This window comes from Cyprinodon tularosa, unplaced genomic scaffold (genome assembly GCF_016077235.1).
Source record: "Cyprinodon tularosa strain WSP-4 unplaced genomic scaffold, ASM1607723v1 ctg71, whole genome shotgun sequence".
Classification (NCBI taxonomy): domain Eukaryota; kingdom Metazoa; phylum Chordata; class Actinopteri; order Cyprinodontiformes; family Cyprinodontidae; genus Cyprinodon; species Cyprinodon tularosa.
The window spans coordinates 1,435,837-1,461,601 of record NW_024039463.1 but is presented as its reverse complement, the minus strand read 5'-3'; positions in this window follow the sequence as shown (position 1 = coordinate 1,461,601).

The window sequence follows — 25,765 nt, the reverse complement described above, 5'->3', positions numbered from 1 at the left end:
TACCCCATCCTCGGGCCACCCAGCGGACCTCTGGCCCTCCCCATCATGACCTCCAATATCTGTCATTATTTGATGAGGGAGAGCTTGATAATTATTTTGCGTGGATGAAGAAGAGGGCACAGTGTGAAAGGAGTGTCTCATTCTAGGGGAAAGGATAGTAGAGGATAACAGAAAAAAAAACTAACAAAAAAAAAGATCAAAAGCAGGCCTTTTGCTTTTCATGCCTCAGAGGCTCCAAAGAGGATAAAGAACAATTGGGCCCTGGGTATCCTGTCCTCTCTTGCAATTAGGCTCAGCTGATGAAGTGAAAAGGATGAATGGCAGGGTTCAAGGCCTTCCCTAGGACTCACACAACAGGACGTGGTTTTTACCTTGCCTTCTTTATCTTCTTCTCCATTTAGAAAAGAAAATTACAGCTAAAGTATTTCCAGAGTCACCAAAATTCAAGGTGCAAAATCTTCATTAAAAGGACACAAGCGACTGAGAATGTGTAAGTAGACCACAAGGACAAAAACACCCTTGCATGCATTAAGGTGTATTTTTCCTTAGTGTATACTGTAGTATAACTGGATTCTTGACATTTTTAAATTAAAGTAAAAAAGCATGCTATCTTTACCTGCTTGCAGTAGTTTCATCAAAGGTACTCATTGTTAAAATTTTTGTTTAAGTATTATGTGACAAACCAAAGATTCTAATTCAGGGTCATGGCCTGCAATTCAGCCGTCCTGCTGTCTGCCACATGCAGAAAAATACCATTATCAAAACAATTTAAAAACTGGACCCAAATAATTAAACATACACACAACCTTGATAATTTTATAAAAAAAAAAAATGTTGAATCTTGACTGTGCAAAACCTGCCTTTTAAAAAACTTAACTACACGGTTTCATGTTTCTCCTTACAAATCTGCCTGGAAATCTATTTGCATTAGTAAAAAAGCAAGAAAAATCTTACTAATGCTAGGAGTCATGTACTATGAGTTGCATTCAAATCGAATATACTTTTAACTGTGTAATATTTGCACATCAATCATAAAAGCAGCTTATTTTGCCTTGAGCAAAAATAAATAGTATTTCAAACATGCAGAGAGTAATATAAAAGAGCAATTGACAAAATGCGAGACAGTTATTCTAGTAAAACTAAAACTATTGGACAATATTCCCCATCAACGTGTTAAGCTGTTACAGAACTGTGACGGACTCCTGCATTCTAGGTCCAACAAAGATTGCTTTTGTATATAATTCCTTCCAGCAGATTTTCTATTTTATATCCTGTGTACCTAACATAAATTAAAAACTAGTATTGTTGTTACGGTATGAATTGTTAAACTTTTTTTATTACCTGTGTTTTATTACCTTGGTTTTTATGCACAAATTTAAATGCACTTTCTGTAATAAAAAAAAAATTCCTGCTTATTTCCATATTTACCTTTATCTGAGTATGCAATTTTTAAAAACTGTACAGGATTGTTTTGTCATGTATTTATATGCCTATATTCCAGTCTTTTAACCTCTGCCAAGGAGGTTATTGAAGTTTTCTGTATGTTTATTTCCTCTCTGTGCACAGGATAACTTAAAATGTTATGAATTCAGACTTGAACCTCCAAAAGCATTAAAAGACAATTACAAGGTCGGCTTTCTATCACCTGAAGAACATTTCCAGGATTAAAGGACTAATGTCTCAGCATGATCTGGAAAAACTAATCCATGCGTTTATTTTTAGTCGAATTGATTACTGCAACAGTGTTTTCACAGGTCTGCCTAAAAAGTGGATCAGACAGCTGCAGCTGATCCAGAACGCTGCTGCCCGTGTCCTCACTAAGACTAAGAAAGTAGAGCACATCACCCCAGTTCTAAAGTCCTTACACTGGCTCCCTGTATCTCAGAGAATAGACTTTAAAATACTTCTGTTAGTCTATAAGTCTCTGAATGGCTTAGCACCTAAATACATCACAGACTTGCTATCAGTGTATCAACCCTCCAGCCCACTCAGGTCTTCTGGCCCCAGCCTGCTCTGCATACCTAGAACCAGAACTAAACATGGAGAAGCAGCATTTAGTTCCTATGCTCCACTTATCTGGAACAAACTTCCAGAAAACTGTAAAAGTGCGGAAAGCCTGAGTTCCTTTAAATCAAGACTAAAAACCCATTTGTTTAGGATTGCCTTCGAATGTTCTAGTTAAACAGTTCAACTAAAACATATTTTCTTTAGTCCAACTGTTTTTAATATTCTTTTTTGTTTCTGCATTTTTTATTTTATTTTTATTTTTATTTTTTTCCTACTTGCTTTGATTGTTTTATCTTCCTGTATTTTAATCATGTAAAGCACTTTGCATTGTCTTTGTACTGAATTGTGCTATACAAATAAATTTGCCTTGCCTTGCCTTGCCTTGAATGGATTTTAATGGATTTTTTTAGCAAAGTTGCACATCTGTCCAAGTAACATATATTACATTTTGTTGATGATTCAAACCATAATTCAATGCAGACATTTTGAAGGGATGTACACACTAAACACAGTGAAATACAAGACTTCACCAATACAAAGATAACTTCTCAGAAAATGTGTAATATTGGATTGAATTTGTAACCAAACCTTTCTTATGAGAACATTAGAAATAAAGTCCCACCTAAAGTGATTAATAGATAAAAAATTTGGAGATGCACCTATAAGAGATTGGGACATTTCTGGTTTTCTCACAAATGCATGAACTTAGAATCCAGATGCTGGTATAGAAATATAATTTATTTCTTTAGAAACCTTTACAGTGCTCAAATGGGCCCCGAAGCTTTGACTATACCGCCACACTACACTAAAACCTTAAGATGATTAGCGATATTCTTAAAACCTAGCCCGCAGATAATGTGTTTAAAGAAGCAATACGGCTTTACTGAGATTTGAGTTCAAAGTCTTAGAAGCATGGGGTCAGAATGCCAATGGGCTAAACAAAGAGTAGCCAAAATGGGCTTTGGGGGATTATAAACCCAGGCCCCTGGACCCCTTTGATCAAAACAGAGCTACAGCCAGAAAGTACTAAGTATCAAGAGCCCAAGACTGTGCTGCCCCACCAGAATTAAAAGGTTGCCATGGGAAATTAAACAGTAAGTTCGACAACACATCAATATAAGCAAAAAAATGCAGCAAAACAATGTCTCAAAGCGATCATGCTGCCATAATATATTTTAGTAATGGATAAAACCTGATTCCCCTTATTCACCAAGAAAAAATTATCAGGAGAGACAGGGCTGTTTTTTTTTATTAAGCCAAGATATACAGATAAGTTTCACTATTTAAAAACATATTTTTTTTCTAAATGTAGACTTATCAAACATTAAAAAAACCTGTTTGAATCTATTTTGATTCTGTTAACCTGTTTCACCAATAACATTGTTTTCATCACATTTACAATAGATATTTGTGGATATCTTGACAGACATTTTCATGTTTTTCTGATGATAACATATTTGAAGGGTAAAGGATAGTGGGTGTACATGGTAAATGAAGGACCAGACACAATCAACTGAGTAAAATACATACTTTGTTAAGTGTTTGTAGGAAGACAAAATGCAAGCCAATACAGTATGCTACAGTATATACTTATTAAGGAGCACTGTGTCCTACAAAGTTAAAGACTGGATGCAATCAAATGGCTTTACTTGGAAAACATGTTTCCCAATCTGACTGTATGATCTGATTGAATTGTCTCTGTAAAGTGCATTTAGATGACATAGGTTGTGAATCGGCACTATGTAAATGAATTGAAATGAACTGTAGTGGTTGGAACACATACCCAAAAATATTGTGTGACAATGACATATAAAGAATAGACAATTCTTCCATTTTGATGATCTTACTTATAATATCTGGAGAAGTAATTAGTTGAAGTTCAATTCTACGCTCATGATTTTTGACAAACATGTACAGAAATGCATGAAGCTTGAGCTTGCAAAACACAGCATAATCAAGCTTCTCATTTTTTCACCTATTGTGGTCATTGATTATCAGCAGTGTTGAGAGTAAACATCAGAGATCGAGGAAACACATAAGGAAATATATATATATATATATATATATATATATATATATATATATATATATACATGTATACATGCATTGTTTCAAGAAAGAAAGGGATGCTGATTGAAAGACGTCTAAAGTCGCTCTATTGACCAAAGTTATGCCAATTTAAATGCAATCACTCAATCTAAATACAGAGAGCATGAGTTTAAGTGTCATAACTCTGGACTTTACTCCGTAAACAACTGATCTGTGCCAGCTTATTATGCTGCGAGAGTTTATTCACCCTAAAGGACCTCTGAAAACGTCTCCATTGTTGTTGTGGTTGGATCTTGATTAGACTGCATTTCAAATCCACTTTTAAACTATTCCAAAGCTGTAGATGAGGAATGAAATTGAAATGAAAAAAAAAAAAAATCCAAAAAATGAAATTCCGAACTTTGTCCTCAAGCTAGCTGAGTACTGAGTTGTGCAATAAAACTTATCAATCTCTTGGAATTGGGAGTAAGAATTACTGAGAGTGATTGGCTTTCAATGTGCTAAAAGTCTTAAAAGATGGGAGGAATTCGGATGTAAGTGCTTAATTAGATACTTTATTAAACCCCAAATTACTAGTAGACATAGAGGAGAAGAACAGCAATGTTGGAGACAATGTGGCCATCAGAACATCAAATCACTCATGTATTTTGGTGCTGCCCAAAGTTGGCACCTTACTGGGATGGAATATGAATCTGTACACCGGGGAAATTTTGGGTTATATCATTCCCAAGGACCCCAGAATTTTTAAGCTGGGGCTGATAACTGGAGACGTGTTTCAAAAAGAATATGAGTATCTTTTTAAAGTTCTATCAATTGCCAGCAAAAAAGCTATTACACTGTCTTGGCTAAAGAACCTCCTTCCCCAGCTAGATTATTGGTGGGGATCTTTTACATATAAAAGGACATTCCTATAACACATGTTGGTCTAAGTGGCTGACATACAAGAGCAAGGAAGCATAACTAGGTTTAACATCTTGTAATGTTTTTTTTCTTCTTCTCATTGAACTACAAGTCAGTGCCCCAAGTTCTTTGTGTGTTTAATGTTTCCTTGTAAGGAAAAATGTGAAATAAAGAGTATAAAAAAAAAATCTATCTCAGTTTCACCTATTTCATTCTAAATGGAGACAATGATCTGGGCATGAAAGAGATGCAGAAATGCATGAAACCAACACTTGCTTAAACTTCATATTAACGGTATTCAGTTTCTATGGTTTTGAATGAGTTGTAAGAGAAGGTGGCTGAGCAATCTAAATTTCATTGGCTGTTGGAACGTCAGAGTAATGCAGTACTGCATCTCCCACTTTTTGCTCAGCAATGCTGGCGTTTCACTGTTCCCTGACTTAATAAAAGCAATTCATTTGGCCCTCTTTAAATATATCTAGCTGCAAAGGTATAAGAAATCATGTTTATGAAACTAAAAAAGTATGATCTACCACATATCCAGAATCATAGCAAAAACTACTGTTATGGTTAACACAAATAGACTGAGATTTCATTGGCAATTTTTTATTTTATTCAGTTTCTTACATTCAGAGGATTACTCCATTTGCAGAGTTCTGTTGATACAGTGGCTTCCAAAAGTGTATAAAACCAATTAAATATTAATATATTTGTATGGTTTAAAAATTGAGGCCATAATTATTAATTTTTAAAAACGTTTCTAGTTACACTGTGAGATTTAGCATGTATAATTCAAATAATAAAAAAAATCAATCATCAAAGGAAAAATAGAATATGAAGAGCAGTAACACGGTACTGCCAATGTTGGTACAAAGCTTTGGGCCATCGCAAAACATGACTTTACCTCAAGCAGGTTTCTTCTTAAAGCTACAGTGTGTCATTTTCACCGACATCTAAAGGTCGGACTGCAAACTACAGCAACATGAACCACTCCCCATACCATTGTTTCTCCCAATTCAACAATACATAGACTATCATCGAACAAAATGGCTTCTGCAACATCCACATCACTTTTCTTGTCAAATGATGCCAAGGTTTGTTTACATAGATATTTTTTGTAAAACATATATTTATTTGTTTTACAATTTATATATGGTAATATAAATAGACAAGGTAATTGTAGTCATTTATTTGACAGCCAGATTACTTTGGTTTAAAGACTCTATTCCCAATTTAAAGAGTCTTGACTATGGCACGGGGGTTATTAGAAGTGGAATTGGGAGAGGAAAATGGCAAGAAAAGGGACCGAAAAGGCTACGGTGGGCATGCAGCCAGGGCCAGGCAAGGCAGACACATTGGAGAAGACTGGAGCAAAGAAAAGTAACTAAGGTATGTATTCAGAAAATTATTTTGGTGTATACTTACTTATAGTCATAATTCAACATGTTTTGTCTACTGCTCTGATCCATGCAGTAAAGCTACTGTTGTTACACTATACTTGCTACAAACACACTCAAGTAGAATGTTGATCTCGGCAGTCACTAGTTTGTCAGCTCTGCACTGCGCAAAGATGTCTGCCTCAAAAAATGTGGTCCAATGTAATCATAAATATCTATTTCTAAGGCAATTACATGTATGTCCATAAATCCCTTTATTTATTACACTGGAGCTTAAAATAAAATTCATGTCACTTTCACTTCTCAACAGAAATAAGGGCATTAACATTTGGATTGAGATGCATATTGCTCACAACATAACTTTCATTGAATCTTGAATCAGTATAATTACCGTATATGTAAAACTATGCAACCAAAAGATCTGAGTTTCTTCGTTGATACTGAGTAGAGCAATAGTTTTATAAGATGCTATGCACCTTGCGATGGGTCTTCCAAATCTTAAATTTTTCACAACAGTTTGAAACATGATGAGAATGCCTTCTCAACCAAGATAATCACCAAACATTTAGTATACTGTGTACAGTACTGGGGCATTGTTTCATCTTTCAGAGTTTACAAAAGAATATTTCTCTCTACTTATCCCATTAAAATTGCTCGAGAAATCTTCCCACTGCCCCCACAATGTTTTACCCTTGGTTGTTTTTGGTAGTGCTTCATGTCATTTTTGGAATTGTTGCTGAATACTTCTAACTTTGGTTTCATCATCATCATCATCATCATCATCATCATCATCATCATCATCAAAAAAAAATAAATAAATAAAAAAATCACATTCTTCCTTGTGGGAAATATAGAAGTTTTCATTGAAAAAAAATATTTCTGTCACTCAACTTTTCTATTTAGCCCAGTTGTACAGTAACTGACAATGCAAAAGGTTGTGGTCACATGAAGAACACAAAAAGTAGGTAAGGGGCTTTTCTGGAGCCCTGTCAGTATTGATCTTTGTCTTTTGGCAGCCTAACTGCACATCTTGTATTTTATATAAATTAGAAAATGTGATCACTTTTTAATGCCCGTGTTGCCCTACAGTTTAAAAAGTGTTTGATGACAGTTTCAACAGTTAATTTTAAAGTAAAGAAGGCTATTCACCACTCAGATTTATTCTCATCTGAGGGTTGCCTTTGTACATTGACATCATATTGACAATTTTCTAACCTTTGTGAAAAACATCGCTTTAAATAAAAGCCTTAAATGCAAAATTAGAAAGATTAGAAGAATGCAACTAGGGCAGCTGAACTTAGTTAGAAAATAATTCAGATTCAATATAACTAATGGTAAATGTATACTTAAAAAAGGTGTTAAATCCATGTCATTTTTTAGGATTTACTTTATTTAAAAATATATTTTTATTCTTGCAAATGTAGAGAACGCTTTACAAATTAAATTATCACAACATAAGAACATTATGCCAGTTGACACACTGCTGTTAATCTAGACACTTGAGCCAAAAATATAACTTGACATATTTGATTTTTTATTATTTTTTTTTTTTTTCGGTGACAGAGATGTCAAACTGACAGCACTGAAACTGATCATTCTCATTGCAGAACATATCTTTTTTGTAGCACACATAATGAAAGAAACCTCATTCAATTATTTTGTCTATTACCACAAGCAGATGCTTGCTGATGGCACAAAGGGTCTGGATGCACGAAATATAATGGGCATCTTGTTTTAATTGTTGAGATTTTTCTCTCCCTTTTTTCTTAAGGTGACAGGGCCATTACTCCAAAGTCAGCACTTATCGGCAGTATCACAGAGGATTAATGGTTTCACTTCTGCTGGTAAGAAATGTTCAAGTTGTCCTGATTATCAGTGCAAGAAAAAGAATAATGGTTATTTGTCATTGTGTTAAGCAGTGGGAGACTAATCTAACAAAACACTCAGTTAGGAGCACCATTAACCCTTGCTGGTAGGATGTACGTTGAACTGAATGCAGCAGTGAAGCCTGAATCTGTAAAGTTATGTTGGTTTGATTCAGAGCTACAAAACTGGCTGAAAGCTGTTTAATTGTGTCTATCATGGTGGTTTGGAGCAATAAGGATGAATGTGAAGCTAATATGACTGTGCATGCTTACAGAAGAAGTGTTTTTCTCTTCTAAGTGTACAGTGTTTGGGTTTTCTCACATGACCATGGTTAAATGTCGGAGAAGCAGTCTAAAAATATACACAAATAAATGAACAAAAAAACTCCCCACAGATTGAATAAATCACTGAATTCTATGAATTTTGGATCATGTTATGAAGGAATCCTACTGGCATTGCAATGGATAAAAAAAAACAAATAGAAGAATTAAACATCATGATAGAAAATTAGGCTTACAATTGTGATTTAGATTGGTAGCTTTTGTACTGGTGGCGCACGTTTGTTCCTGCTCCAGTAATCGCCTACATTATTTTCCTTGTCTATCACCTTTATAGTATCTATTAGCCACTCTCTACTATCTGTTTGCAGGACATTTTCTCTTCCTTTTTCCCCATGAATGTTTTATATATTGGAGGGAGAATGATTGTTCTTTGCAATGAGGCCGGTGCATGGCCTCAGTAAGACAAATTGCTCCAGAACGCCTAAATGGCAGTCAATGATAACTCATTGTAAGGAGAGTAAGTGACTTCCAATGGAGTGGATAGGGGGACAGAGAATAATGGCAGAGCACAGGTGAAAAATAGATGTTTGGCTCAGTGTAATTACTCCATTAAGGGGCTCTCTGTTAATCTACCCAAGCTGCAGCGAGTGTTTTTTACACTGGCGAGAAGGTGAGGGGCCAAAAAATGACTGCTACTGGCTGAAGCCAAACCCCTTTAACTCTGCAGTCACAAAACAGACTTTGAAGTGTTTACTAATAGTAAAATGCACTGCTGGTTTGTGCTACTTCATCGACAATTTAGTTCAACCATGGATGTACTGATGAAGTTTATCATCGAGTTGACATTAAATATCAGAAAGATGGTCTTGTAGGCTCACTGTGCTTTAACATTCTGTTTCAATTATGTTTTGGAGGGAGGGTCAGTGTGAAGCCTGCTAAATATGAAAATCCTGGTTAGCATAAAAACAGGGACGACCAACTTGCTGCAAATCAACACCCCCTCCTTCTGCTGATTTCCAGACAAACATGATGAAACACTTTTTGGGCATTTGGTGTCTGCTGCTTCCGCCTGTGGCTATATAGACAAAAGAATCTTTAAAAAAATGGTCCAATATGGTCTTAAGCGTTTACTCTGACCACACAATCTGTTTTCTTAAGTGAACTTTTAAAACACTGCTATGAGCAGTGCCCACAGCACTATCAGTGAGGCTCACACTGACCTTCTATTCACCTTTATACTATTTCCCATCTGTTTAGGTTCCACCCAAGAATTCATCCTAGTTGGCTGTAGGCCGACTTAGCATCAGGCTTCCTTGGTGAAACCAAGAACAAAACCCTATGAAAGAAAGACTGGCTGTTTGGTGTGTTTTTGAGACATATCCATGCACATTTCTGCAGCATTGTTCAAACTTCACATTAAGAACATAGTTTACATTCTTAGTCTCTAAGAACATATTTGAACTTTGTATAGGTTATTGAAGGGATATAGTTGAACATGAAAGGTATCTCTGGAGCTTTTTTCTTTTCCTACAATCAACTGGTGGTTGAAATACGACCATCAAATGATAAAACGTTGTTTTATCATTTGCTGGTGGTTGCAGTTTTCATATTGTTTTTTTTTTTTTTTTTTTTTTTTATTTCTGTTACTGTGATAGTCATATCATATAGTTGTAATTCCTGGCACACAAAATGTAGGGTGTTTTTGGTACCCAATTAAATCAGCTGAATTCATTTCAATTCAATTTCTTTCAAGAAACATATTTTTGTTTCAAAGCAGACAGTACATTTTTAGGTATTATATTATATTTTACAGTATAAAAGGGGATATAAAGGACCTACTACAACTCAATGAACTAAATAGGCAATGCATTGATCAAAGATTTCTTTAAAACCTTATGAAAGTATGTAGTTTTTGTGATTTTTGGTCAAACAGATTTCAGTGCATATAAATGTACATTACTCCAGAATTTCAGCTTATAGTTTATTCAGGGTTTTTAATGGGCTTTATTTAAACAATAAGTGCTACTGGATCCATTTTCTAGAAACACCCCACATGATATATTCTCACTGCCTGTAGGGAAAGTGTAAAGGAATAAGCCCTGGGAACAGGGTCATACAATATTAGGCAAATATGCATATCAAAATGATGGTAAGTGTTGCAAGGATGCTGCGACTTGTGATAAATTAATAGGTAAAAATGTGAATGTATTTTTTTAATCTTTGGTTTCATTCCATTCACAGTCACATATAGTGAAAAAAAATCAAGCCACAAGGTAACAACAATCATTGATTTCATCTATGAACCATGAGATATAAAAATTTTTATCTGGCCACATTATTGTTGTGGTAGAAACCTGCGAAGCAGCAGTTTCATGATAACTACCAGAAAAGGTCAGTGCCCTCTTTGAACACATTTGCTTAGTTAAACCACAAGTGCTATCAAACCTTTTTCTGGAACATAGTCAGAATGCTTAGTACTTTTAAAATAAGATATTGTTTAATGCAGTGTGCCAGTCTTTTTAACATCAATTATTTTATATTCTTATAAATTACATTTACTCTTTATTTTACAGTATTTTAATGCCATCTATACAAAATAAAGATTTTAGAATATACATGTATAGTTGTATGGCTAAATGGAAATATCATCCATCCATTTTCTATAACATTTATCCTCAAAGTTGACTTTACAAAGCAATGTTTTATTGCAAAATAATTGAAACCTGCAATTCATAATCCTGTAAAAACCTAATCAGATAGAAATTTAAGTTTTCTTTTTCAACCTGTACATCTCATGCACCTAGGATGGTGCAAAAGATAATGTTTAGCAACAACATTTAACTTTAAATCTAGAAATTGATTTCAAACTTCACTTCTATTTCAAGTAAACTAAGATTTTTTTTTAAGGAACAGATCATTTACATATATAAAGCCAATAAACAAGCAGCAAGAGTAAAGGAACTGAAAGCAAAACCTTATATTATGGTATATCTCAATCCAGAAAGAAGGGAAAAACTGATTTCCACCTCCTGAGGAACATAATAAAACACACGGAGGCTTTCAACATATATGAACTAAACGTTACAATGCAAGCCGCCCAGGTTGACAAACAATCCCTGATTTGTAAAGCTACAGGTTGCAGAAGGCTGACTTCCATAGTAACGACTGTAAGCAAAAGGTTGCCATTATCACTGGGTGATGAAAACGAGCACCGTGACCCGATTAAAGCGGAAATTTCTGGGTCACGGTCTTGTTTTTCAGTGCTTAATTCGTCCATCGATAGTGACACGCTCCATGGCTCACAACTACCTGTAATATTATCTTTCTGAAAGTCTTGGTTCAGACAGGGGCATTGTCACTGTAACCCTACACAGAGTGAGGGAGAGTAGCTCACTGAGCCAGCAGGCAGAGGCTGGCTGGCTCTCTGGAGAAAGTGGTGGGCTACAGCCCCACCCAGTGGATACTTGTGCATTTTCTTATTGGAGAATGCTTGGACCCCTCTGGGCATCAACTACATTTCCACACACTTTTTCAACTTTCCACAGCTTGCTTAGACAGACATATAGATAGACAGGCAGACAGACAGCACAATTCCTGAACTTTGTAAAGGAAACTAAAACATTTTCCTGTCCTTTGCTATTCCAAATAAATTTCACTGTGACCAAGTGTCTTCAGAAGTTAACCAATTAGTAAGGATAGTTTTTTTTTTTTTTTTTTTTTTCACTGCTCATAAAAATCTAAATCTAGCCCTAATTCCGGAAAGCCTGAAACCAGTTAACCTGATTTAGTGGCCTTTGGAGTCCACCAACAAACAAGTTCATAGTGTCTGTGGTCTCAGCTTTTCGGGGCTTCATTCACATCACACACACTTCCCCTTCATCTCATGCTAATGTAGTACACCCTCCCCAAAGGAAAAAAAAAAAAAAAAAAAGATATCTAGCTTTAAAGACATGGCAGTCGGTTTAGGAAAAAAGGGCTGTGCTTGGTGTTTGAAGTCATAAATATGACAAAGGACTTCAAGAGAAAAGACCCAAGACTGGCAGTCCAAAGATGAGTGAGAGGCGGATGGGGAACATGTTTTTTTTTTCTCTCTCTCTATCCGCTCTATACGGAGGGATATTTTGTGGCCAAGCTTGATTATTAGAGATGAAGGACAGGCTGAGAGGATGTGGGATTGTTAAAGTCTTGAATCCTCTCAACAAAGCCATAATTCCTTACACTCTTCTGCACTCCATTCCTGTGGCCTTATGTCTCATGCTCTTAGTTTTCTATTCTGCCCGACAAAATTTGTTATTTTGTGAGTTTGAAATAATATGGGAACATGGAATATAATTGCACTGCTCTAAACCAAGTACACATGGTGCTGTTTAACCAGATTTTCAAGTGTTTACAAATATTTATAGATTCATACCCTCATAATAATCACTACACTGTACATGTAGATAACACTTCAATTTACTGTGTGGCTGTGGATTCAAAACCTCTGTTTCTCTTTCTGTGAGAGTCTGTGCTTCATTTGATGCCCTGTCCATTATTGCCAGCATATTTGAAAAGTGCTAAGCCTTGAAACGAGTCCCATATTATTTCAAGCCGGACTGAATATTTCACGGCAGGAGGCAGAAAATGAGACCTTCCCTCAAGAGACTGCCTGCCGTGCATTCTACTTGGTGAAGCAAACGGAAGATCTCATACTGTGCACAACACACTTGAACAATTATATATTTATCTGGCACATTTGTGAGAAATTTCTTTTTTGTTTGTGAGGGTTCAAAAAATAAAGGGGGAAAAAATGTAAAATTGAGAGAAACCACAAATTCAAAAGTTTCTTGAAATCTGTGCTTGGAACTATTTGCTGCTCAAAAATATCCACTAAAAAGTGGAGCTCCCTGTGAGCTATAGAGCTACAATTGTAGAACAAATGGCAGCAGGCTGAGAACAAGAAGCTAACAACATTGATTCGTGAATCATATTCTTGAAATGAGATCCTGGTCTTGGGAGATTAGTTTGTGCTTTGGGCGATGATTTTATAAACGTGTAACATAGTATCCTCAGGACAGTTATCTAGCAGCAAAGCTCTCTCTTTAGACCGATACTGGAGACTTTCTTAAATATAGCTTTGTAGGATTTGTCTAAACCACAAATTTTGTTAAACTATATGATAATTTTACTAAATTGTAAAGTAGAAGGAGATTGAAAAATGTATTTTTAAAAAGCAAATAGAAATTTGAAAATTTTAACTTTTTTACTGAATCCTATAAAACTAATAACCTTTAGAAGTCATCTAACCAAAAAAGGTCTCCACGTGTTTGTAATCCTTCATCCGTATAAAACTAGCTTTTTATTGAAGGCTTCCGTGGTTTACTTAGGACTCAAACAGCTCTATTCAAAGATTATGGCAGAAATCTACAAAGACATGGGTGTTCACCAAAACTTACAGGCCAGACAAGGACATCAATAATCAGACAATGAGTCAAGAGGCCAATGTTTGTTTAGGAGTTTCTGAAAAGTTCCCCAGCTGAGTTTCAGAGAATCTTTCAACAGAGCAACTGATTAATTATGTGCTCTGCCCTTTATTTTACTCTGATATACCATTTTTGAAGGCATGTCAGAGTAAGTTATTTTTGCCGTTTGCCTTTACCCCTAATAGGAGGAAAGGTTCTCCTCACAGCACAGACACTAAGGCTTGCTTTAACTGATGTGAAAATTGGGATTTAAAAAAGAGGACGATTCTGGAAGAAAACTGGCTAGAGGCTACAAAACCATTAGCAGCATAGCACATGGGTAGTGTCCCAGGGCTGCATTAGAAACGTTGGGGTGGGGTGGCTCATCAGTATCAAATAAATCAAAATCCTCATGTCAAATATGACTTAAGCAGGTAAGAATAGGGGGTACTATCTTTGGGATATATGGGAATGGACCCAAAGGAAAATTGTTGCATTGGTCTTCAGTTTAGCCAGGATAAAACCACTGTATGATGTGGTATAGACTTAAAATAATATCATTATACAACCTTTTCTGTCAAAGTATTGACTAAGAATTTAATTACATTCTTTTAGTTGGAAAATAGTTCAGAATCACAAATAGCCTCCTCTGGGAGTTTACAGCTGATATGTAAAGAAATGTTGCCTTATATTAACATTTTTTTATCTAACCTGCAGTTGGTATAAAAACTAAGGCCACAAAGCTTTGCCTAATAAGTAAAATTTCAGCTGGCAGCGACCTTTGGGGTGGATCCATACCATTGTTCCTGGAAGACTTTGTCTGGGTGGCAAGCAGTTGTTTCCTCAGTATTTTGTAAAGATATTGAGTGTTTGAAGTGTTAACCCTGACACAGCGCCTTTGGGGCTAGCAGGCAAAGAAAGGATGTCACACAATAGGATGGGACTTGGATCTTTGCCTCTTCTTCTCTGACCTCTGACCATTATTGGTTTTAAGGGTTGCTGTAACCTCGGCTCCTTAGGCAGTGTGTCTTTCTTGATCATATCAACGCTATTTGTAGGAGTAGCAACATCACATCTCCATTAAGTTTACTCTTGAATAACATTCTACTAAACAGGCTCCTCTCTTATAAAAAATATTTTTTTAATAATAAAGCTTATATATAAAGAGGAAAATAGCTTAGTAAAGCTTAGTAAATCTGGATAGTCCTTTTTTGTTTATTCTTGTTCTATATCTTCAATCAGCTTGGCAATCCATTTGATATTTGATACTAAGGAGTCGGACATAGGCTTTGTTAATTAATCTTTGAATTTCAGTTGACAACATTTTTGTTTGATCTCTTTATGTTATATGCCTTCTGCAGATTCACTGACACAGTCTACTGAGGCCACACATAAAACAGTATGCAATCTGCACCTGGAGCATAGCTATCAGCTCAACCAGACCCCCCCTCCACACACACTCACCGCATTCGCTTGAGCTTTTTCCTGCCTCTGTCTGGTCTGACCCTGCTCTTCCCATTTCAGGCTAGAGAAGCCAAACCAAAGGCAGCTTTCAAGGGGGACTGTCTGCTCAAATCAAGTCACAGGCCTTTTTAGAACTGGTTCAGAGATCATAGCAAGTAGAAGTCAGGGAAGAGAATGACCCCTCTCCTCCAGGCTTGATCGGATCTTGGCCCAGTCAAACCCAGCAGGGCTAAGTCTCTGGACAGTTCCGTCTCTGCAGGCTTTGACTCTGTGATAGCGCGAATGAAAGAGGGCACAGAGAGAGAGCAGCAGTTCTGATGTGTCAGGCTCAATGTCCTGGCATACTTGCAGAGCAAAGTGGGCAAAGCAAAGGACACAGCCAGCAGGCACAGGTCCAGCATAAGACCCCTATATTGTGTGACATGTCATCTAATGACTGTCCTTTTGTTTTAGATCCATCCATGAGGGATAAGTTGGGGCCAATGATAAAGGTCACAAGACAAATAAACAAAGCCAGCTTTTTAAAGCCCCCAAATTATCATAATATTTATTTAATTAAAAAATAAATAATTGACATTCCCAGTAGCTACTCCCTCTATTTGTGGGCTTCAGTATTGTCTAATATATGAACTTTCTGTCACACTAGATTTCCTTTGTTTATATTTTTTTCTAGAGTTTTTTTTCTAAAAATATTGGTCCACATAAGAAAAAGGTTAAACCTGATTTTGAAAAAAATCAAGATAAACTTCTGACCACCAACATTTGTCGGTGGTCAGAAGTTTATCTTGAAAGTTTATCTTAAAAGCGAACCTTGAAAGTGAACAGTTGAATAAGATGCACAATATTTAGTTCATTCATATGAGGCCAAACCACATGTTTTGCCATAAATGTTTTACAGATAAAAAGAAAGATTGAAAAAAGGTTAAATTCCAGAGGAAAACACTGAATACAATGCAGCACAGATTTACAATGCAAGCTGCTTTTCCAGCAATTTTTCTCCTGAACTTTTATGTGTTTTAAGCACCTGAGAAAGTTTGACAAAGGCTAAATGAAAAATGTCTCCGAAACAAGAACTCTATTTGAGTTTTGCCAATTTGCCTAATGGCAAAAAAATGTTAAACTGCAGACAGAATCTAGAGGTTGTTTATATCACGAAGGACGCAAATGCTGCCACTAAGGGTTTTGTCTACCAGAGGAACTACAGAAAGTTATCAAAATACACATTTATGATAAATGATGCTGCAAGCTTCTCTCAGCAGGATGAGTCCCCCACAAAACCAAAACAATTATATATATAAAAATGGTTTAAGGACCTCAACAACAATTTGGATTACTTGATTTGGCCTTCCGAAACCCCCGTATTTGAATCAAATCAGGTATTCGGGGTTTGAAAAGAAAACAATTCCGATCCACAGAAAAACCTGCTTGTTAGTTTTTGGCAACACTTTTAATTTCTTTTTCAGATGGCTTCTGTGAGATCATGGGCTAGCCTAAACTGCAGCCGAGCATTCTACAGACAAACAGTCCCATCAGCTGGGTTGTATAAGAGGAGCCTGCTGCTAACACTCAGATGCCAGAGTGTTTATCCTAGTGGTAATGCCAAGCCCTCTAGGCTTTGACCTGTTTCTTGTATTTCTTTGTGTAAGGAAAGATACTTTTCTGTGTTTTAGCTCCTAAAGAAGCTTGGATTCCACTCTAGCTCACAACTCTTGGACTTGAAGAAATCCTCTGCAGATCTCCCAGGAAAACTATAGTATCAAGACTCTGGAGTGCACCTCCACTCCTCTTTCTTCCTCCCTGGAACAACTTGCTTGATCAAACTCTTTCCTCCCTCCAGCATGTCGTCTGGTAATTTTTCCACTCAAGCTCCTGAATCATCTGCTCCTAGCAATCCTTATAGACCACTTCTGAGGCCCCCTAGCGAAAAACCTTGACCACTCAGTAAGGCTATCTGGAAGCAATGCTTCACCTCAGTTTGTAATTTTTTCAGAGCTCCTGTGATTATTCAGTCCCTAAACCATTTACTTACAGATCCCATAGTCACTAGGGGTGTAAATCACATCCATCATGGCGATTCGATTCAGTATCGATTTTTCTGACCCAACGATTCGATTATTTTCGATACTCAAGAATACACCACGATTCGATTCGATTCGATTCGATTCGATTAATCGATTAATTTTTTTTTATTATTATTATTATTATTTTTTTTACACCTTACAGGCTAAACAAAGTTTCAAGTTTGAAATAAATCAATGAAAGCTGTAATATCATTATGCATTTTCTTTAGAAACAACAGCAAATAACAGAAGTAGAAAAGTTGCATCAAAAAATACTGCAAGAATACTGCACAATATCAGTGTAATGAGTTCAATGCAATACCTCGGCTCCAGAGAAACTGTCCAACATATTTTTTTAGAATGTAATAAATATACTCAGGAAAGAGAGATGTTGCGTAGAGAGTTAGACAGGAATAAAAATAAACTACATATAAGGAAATTGTTTAAAAGGTCATCTGGGGATGTAGTTTTTGGTAGTATTTTTAATTTTCTAGAAAGAACAGGTATTTTAGGGAGAATATAATAGTTTGTCTGGTCCATACTCCATTCTGGAAGGTGGCGGTAATGCACCTATAAGTTGTTTGCCAACCGCCATTAAAAAAAGAAGAAGAAGGCTCCAGAGTGTTGCGTCACCGCCCCCTTGAGAGACGCTCCGCTGCTCCTCTCCCAGATTGTAGCTGATTGCAAACAGTGCACCAGACAGGAGGCCGGCTTGTTTTGTTTTTATGACCGAAATTGCGGAAAACAACTCGTGAAGTTTGACCCGCGAGGTGCGCGAGAACGCTGGGACCCTTTTTCCAGCTGAATCTCCGCTCTTTTTGCCCCATTGTCCCTCCGTCGTCGGACTAAACTCGCCCCCACTTCCTCTCCGCCTCGGCCGTATCTAGACCCACAGCGTGTAGCCCAGACCACGCTTCAATACTGAGCATAATTTAAAAATGTCTGTGTGAAGCTTGCTGCAACAAACTGCTGTAAGAGTATAACCAGGAAGCGCGGTAGGAGGGCAAAATAAGTTTAGCGGCAACGCAGCACGGGAGGGAGAATTACGCCCAGGAGCAAATGGATAAAAATAGACCGGAGGAAGAAAAAAAACATGAATCGATTATCTTGCGGACGTGTCGATGCATCGGATCGTCGGCTTTTGGATCGATGCATCGATACAAAACGATTATTATTTACACCCCTAGTGATTAGTGATATCTAACCTCATGTTTTAGAAAACAGCAAATCTCACAAACTTATAAGGCAAGGGGTAGCCTGTTGATCAATATATTACTTTAAATTTACATGCTTTCACCACACTTAAATGATCATCAGGTAAGTGCACTAGATAGTAGCTTGAAGCTTATTTTGCATGGGTTACAAAAATTAATGCATCATTGCATGGTGTAGATGCAATCAACCTGCTGGAGTATAAATTAAGTCCAGATTGCTTTTTCTAGATACCTTCAGTGATATTAAACTTTAGAAAACACAACAAACTGCAATATCAGCACTGACATGGAAGGCTAAATTCTGGTCCTTGAGTACTTAAGATTCTGTGCCACTCTACTCTTTCTTCAGATTACAAATTCAGGTGAAGTTTTTCTTTCCTCTTTACTTTCATTTCAAAAAAGGACCTTTGAAATCAACGGTTTAGCCATTTCCTTCTTAGGAAAGATACATGAGAATCATCTCAAGTTCAGGGATCCCCTTGAAGCACTAACTCGATGTTCACAACTTTTAAAATCTCTCTAAAACTAAAGACTAAACTACAGATTGCCTCACAACCTCAATCCCCCATTGAGGTTTCAGCAGAGGTCATCGCTTTTACTTAAGCGCTTTTTGTCCTCTTCAGTTTTTCTTTCTCTGAACTTTTTCATCCATATGCATGGATGAAATTTTATGTAAACAGCTAGCTCTTTAGCAACACTTTGTGAGGCTTAGCCTTCCTTGTCGAAGGTGTCATCCCACAGTGCTGGGAGACTATACAATCGTTAGTCATATCCATAGCATTGCCAAATTATAATATTGTTGTATTCATAATCGTTCTCTCGTTTTTTTAGGTTGTGTAGGTTAGGTGAAGTACCAAAGTACAAATGGGATGAGCAAATATGTTTAATATTTTACAAAAAAAAGTATATAAACCATTGGCTTAATCAGTGACAATAAACATGGGAGAATAAAAGGAAGTCTAACAATTGAACCAGCAAACAAAAATTAAAAGTACATTAAAATACTGAGGGGAAATGTGAAGTTTTAAACTTGAAGCCGGTGTGAAAAAAGTGGACATAAAGCACCAGCTGAGGCAGAAGGTACAGTAATCTGGTACTCAAACTAATGAACACAGAGGGAGCTGTTCTAAGACAGGACACTTAACGAAGGGGAAAGAAAATTAGTGATGTAGGTAAATTATCTAGAATATACAGAGAACAAAACACAAGAAATTTTAAACAAAACTCTACAAAAAAATAAATGATAAAACCAGACACACAAAAAACCAAACGCTAATCATAGCAAATATGAAAATAGTTCAACTTTTATTCCCTTTTATAATTGAACAACTAAAATAAATAAGCTTTTTGATTACATTAAAATATAATAAAACAAAATGCACCCGTGGAAATACAGTAAACTAAAGAGGTCACTATCATGGTGTTTTCAAATGAGAGGAGTTCATTTGTCATTTATAGCTGCTTGGCAGAACTATTTTCAAGAGCACAAAGAACAAACAGCACAGAACAAAAAGATGGGTTAGACTTTCTGAAAATAATAAATCTGCTTTATAGATTCTTGACTCAGCCATGAAAGCTTCAGCATAAAGGACTTTATGAAGACCTGCTCAAGTACCCATCATCATACTAATACTATTTCAACCACAGCTTTATGTGACTGAAAGCATTTATTACACTGACACCCAACAGTTACTTTGATACTGTGCCTGTCAGTCTTAAGCTGTCCTACGCGACTCAGGGTTATGAAGGTTAATATCAGCTTGTGCTCAAAATTCAAATGATGACAGGACGGGATCATTGACGGATGACTGATAGTTGACCCCATATTTCACTTGTCATTGCGGTCACTAAAGCTTCCTCGGACAAGGTTTGTCAGAAGAGGTTTGCATATCAGCCCTCAGTTGTCCTCATCTTTTCCCACTATTTCCACGGCTGGTGAATTCCTTATTCTGACTCACTATAAAATCAGCTCAAAACTCAAAATGCTTCTCACATTTAAAAAGAGATATAAAAGCACATCTTAGGACAATGTATGTCTCTTTCCAGCTATATATATTTCTTTTATGTTAATTTAAATTATATTAGGACATTCATGCAATATGAATAAACAATAGAAAATGAGTAAAATATATTTTATAATTTTCTCTAATATGATACACAAATAAAGTTAATGGTGGTAAATCAATGATGACAATCCCATGTTTATTCACATGAACAATTACCTTAAGTTCTAACATTGTTTCTCAGCATTTTGGAGGAGACATCTAGTCTGGTTAGCTCATGGATCAACACAGTAGTTTTAGAAATACTAAACCAGTGTATGTAACCAACCCTGTCGTATAGTGAGCAGATGTGCTTGTATGTATACTTGCTCTTGTTTCCATATTTCATGCAGACACCCACTCATTATGATGTTTGCATTAAGTAAAAAAGTGATATTTCTCCCTCTGTCCTTATGTCGATTCTTTTTGTTCAGTTGTATCCCTTAAGCTTATCTTTTCAAGCTGGAGTTTCTAGACAAAAAGTCATAACTCTTCAAGCATAGCTCCAGATGTCTTGTTTCTCTGCAATGACCTATAGAGGGAGACACTTTTAGTCCACAGTGAGTGCATTACCTCCAAATTGTCACAAATTGTTTTAGGGCAATGACCTCTCTGTGGCCTATGATATACCACTGCTCTGTGTTAGTCTTGATACCCATATCTTGCTGTTGGCTGCTGCTCTTTTAGAATTTGTGCCTCAAGGACATGTTGTTGAAACCTTTTAAGTGATGAGGGCAATGTACGAGTCACGAGTGCTTCAAGTCATACCCTAGCTTAGCATCAGTTGCATTGACTGTAGTTCATAAGTTAGAGGTTAAAGGAAAATGCCAAAAATACATGTTCTAAAATGTACGGGGCCAGTTCATTGATCTAATGTAAGAAAATAATCAGTGTCCCTAAAAACAGTCCACATATGCACATTAAAAGTCCTGTTACTATGTTAAAAGAAATTTTTCCCTTAGTTATTATAAAACAAAGCAATTTATTAAAGCTCCTGCTACTTATTTATTTATGTTTTGGGTTTAATTGTTTTTTTTTTTGTAATACAACCTTAAGAGCTTTAAAGGGGATCTAAAAATTAAATGTACAATTTTTATATTACAGTTAGATATGTAAAAATAAATAAATAAAAGCTGGAATAACACAGTAGAATAAGCATTCACATCTGTAAATTAATACTTGGTCTTTTTTTTGTGGCTGAATTGTTTAAACATAATTTTATGTTATTTGTGGAAAACATTTTGATATTGTTTAAGTTGGACTAACCTTAACAGGGATGTGTGTACACATTTAACTTGGCTTTGTTTATCCAAAAAAAAAAAAAATCATAGCTTGAAAACAAAAGGGACCAGTACAATAACAGTTGTGCATTAAGTTCTGATAATTTCTCAGTCATAAAGGTCATGGTGTATCTGCTTCTGCTTCATAGACAACAGCTACGTTATCATACTTTGCAAGTAATAGTTCTATGTTTTACAATCGATTCAGTGTATTAAGGGTTTGCTTAAATACTTTAACGATCCTCAAAATCCCCCTGCTTTTATCAATACATTCTCATAGTCCTCTGAATATTGTTCATACATCTTTAAAGTGTCCTTCCTATTCCAGTGTTTCTCTTTTCCAGCCCTTGGACCTATCAGAGCAGACGGGATACTCTGGTTAGCTCCCTCTCATTGCCAACACTAGGCTAATGGCCATCCAACCATTAACCACCATTACCGGGTAGGGCCATTTCATGGTCAAAGAGCATTTCAGTGTTAGCTCTCTCTGGGGAAACAAAATCAGTCAAGTGAGTTGCAATCCTGTTCAGCTACATATGCTATACCGTACATCCATCTTTTTTTTAGATGTTCTAATTTTTTGAATAAATGTGACTAACAGTTGGTTCTGAGTGTGATCAATAACATCTATCATAATACCTGAACTTTGAAAACTATAAAGATTGTTTGTAGATGCTGTACAGTCATAGTCAACATTAAGAGCATCTGTTTTCAAAGGTTTCACTGTCTACTGCTGTGAAATTAATGGATTCTCATAAACATACAAAGTTAATGATGTAATAAAATAGATTTAACATTTCAAATTAGGTCTTAATAAAATTCAGAAAACAGCTAAATACCAATAGAACCAAGATTTAAGCTTATTTTTATGTACCCACTAAAGGTATATATAGGAAAATAAAACACAAATAGAACATCAAACATACAAAGATGAAAGCCTGATTAATCTACAATATTAATACCATGCATCCGGAAAGGATTCGAAGATGCACTTTTTTCACATTATGTTAATGCACTACCAAACTGTGGCAAAATAATCTTAATCCTAATAATTATACACACATATGTTACTATAACAGCTTGAAAACTATTTTTTGAGATAGTTGCAAATTTATTATTAATTAAAAACTATTCACAATCGGTAATGACAAGTACGAGTACACTGGTTAAGCAATTGTGCCTCTGCAGAGAAGTCTGGTGGAAGTGTAGTAGTAGACATAGTAATAAACTAAAGTCTGGTAAAAAGATCTGATTTGGGTGCCTTTGCCTAGTGTCAACATAGGCTTAGACTCATCTTAAGGAAGGATGAAGAGTCTAAGACATCTCACAGAGAAAACCTATTATCAGGACTAAAAAAACATCAGCTTCTAATAAAGCCGCTGCATTCAGATTTCACCATAATAAACATTTAGAACATCCTATTAGCCTGATATGTTCTAATAAAATCAGAAGGTAAACCCTTAAAGTATTATTTGTTTCTTATACTGACCTTACATTTGATTGTAATGCTATAAAAATAAAATCCAGTTACTTAGTTAAATTTAGTAAAAAATATTGTTGCCGGACCAACAAAGCTTTTTTAGTGTAACATAGATTTATTAACAGTCAGTGTAAAATGTCTGCCTTTATCCTTTTTTCATTCCCTTTGTTTGGATTTTTCCAAAGCAATCAAGGGAAGCACTGAAAGCAAACAAGCAAGCAAACAAGCAAGAACTTGTTCAAATGGAAGTTGTGTGAAAACAGACAGGTTAAACTGTGCATTACACCCATCGAGTATACAAGCCTGTTTGCATTTTTCTAAGATCTAAATCTTTGTCAATAAATGCCTCATTTAAGATGAAATGTGCTACAACTGACTGTTTTTGATGAAGATGAGCATTTTGAAAACATATCAAGATGAACGCCATTTAAATTCATGCAGTACTCATTTTCTAATCAAACTATGCAAAACATCTATTTTTGCTATTTGGTTATAATTTATTTTTCATCATTTGCTGAAAGATAACTTAAGAAACATGGAATGTGCATATTATTTAGATCTCATATTTAGTGTTTAAATTCTTACCCATGGAACCATAGTTACAAGTTCAATACAAGTGGAGTTGGCATACTATAAATGTCACTATCAGTGTATGATTTTATTTTCTGTGTGGAGTATAAGTTCTCTCCAGAAGTGGGGCTCTCTGCTGGTGGGCGTTGCAGCTGTTTCCTGATCACTCATGCCTGCAACTTATCTTCTAATCAGGCTGGTGGGGATTAAAGGAGCTTTTCTTTAGCCAATCATTAGCCAAATCCCAAAACGCCCCTATGCACTATCCCTTAGCTTTCGAGTGCCACTCCCAAAGAAGTCACACTCTTAGCTGTGGAGGGCACCTTGATTGAAGGTGGGGGGTATAAATGAGAATGGGATGCCCCATGTGCTTGGCTGTAGCTCTGAGAAACATGTTGATTAGAAATCAAACATTTGCCCCTTATAAATATAAATACATTTATACAGTCAAATGAAAGGGGACCTTCGCTTGAGGAATTAGTGACATATTTTTTCTTTTGCCAGCTTGTAATTTTCCTACAGTGAGACAAAGATGCGGCAAACCAGCAGAACTCACATTTAAATGCAGGTGTTTCCTATTCCATTAGGTCACCCTTACACCTGCCGCTTAATTTCATGGGGTGTGTTTGAATGTACGCCCTAACCGCTAGATGCCTCAATCACTAGAGGGGGGAATATATAATGGACTTAATAGTGAATTTGGTTATCTGACTGTTCGGACAGATGATCACAGCCTATGGCAACATTTGCTGTGACAGCAAATCCCATAATGCTTTGCGAGGAGAGCTGTCCACGCAAAGTTTTCTAGGGTACATCTACATGTTAAGTGACCATGGCTGATTACTACCTTTCAATCTGCATTGTGGGAAACTTCGAATCCACTACTTCTACTAGACATTCAGAGACTCATTTAAAATGGTGTAACCACTATATAGGGCCCTATATAGTGATTACTGCAGACATTCGGAGACAGCCTATGACATTTTCCGACAGGTACAATGGTGAAACAGGTGTTACTTGATCTGCAGGAGAATAGAACCATTCACTATTGATGGCGAGATGAGGCCTCGTGATACATTGAACCATTTCAGCAAATTGCTTCAGCAAAAGTTTCATTTCTTTTTCATTTGCAAATGAAACCACCTATTTGCCAAATTCAGAATTACAGTCAGCAGCGACACTTGCATGCATTTTTATTCCTTAGAGTCCCAATAAATTATGCATGGTTGTATGTCTTTGTGTATCTCTGTGTTGCTCTGTCACAGACTGGTGACCTGTCTAGGGTGTACCCTGCCTCTTACCTACATTATTGACTGCTGGAGATAGGCACCAGCCCCACTGCGGCCCTGACAAAGTACAGTAAGGGGGAGAAGATGGATGGATGACGGTCTGAATATGTGTCCATTTTCTAAGAAAATGTCTTATATGGCAGGCTGTGTAAGGTTTTCTGCCACATAAATAGACAGACAATGAAAGTGCTTCTGGAACTTGAAAAGGGGTAATTGCTTGTGTTGGTTTTAATAATTACTTTTTTGACACTACTTCCTGGCCATTAAAATAACCTGTTAAATTTTTCCTGAAGAAGCTGGCATGCACAAAAGCTCAATTGCTTTTTTGCATAAATTGAGGTGCAATAATTTTTGGAAATCCAAGTGGATTTTCCATTTTGCCAATTTTGGGCTCTGAAAGTCGGTGCTGTACTTTAAACGTTGCA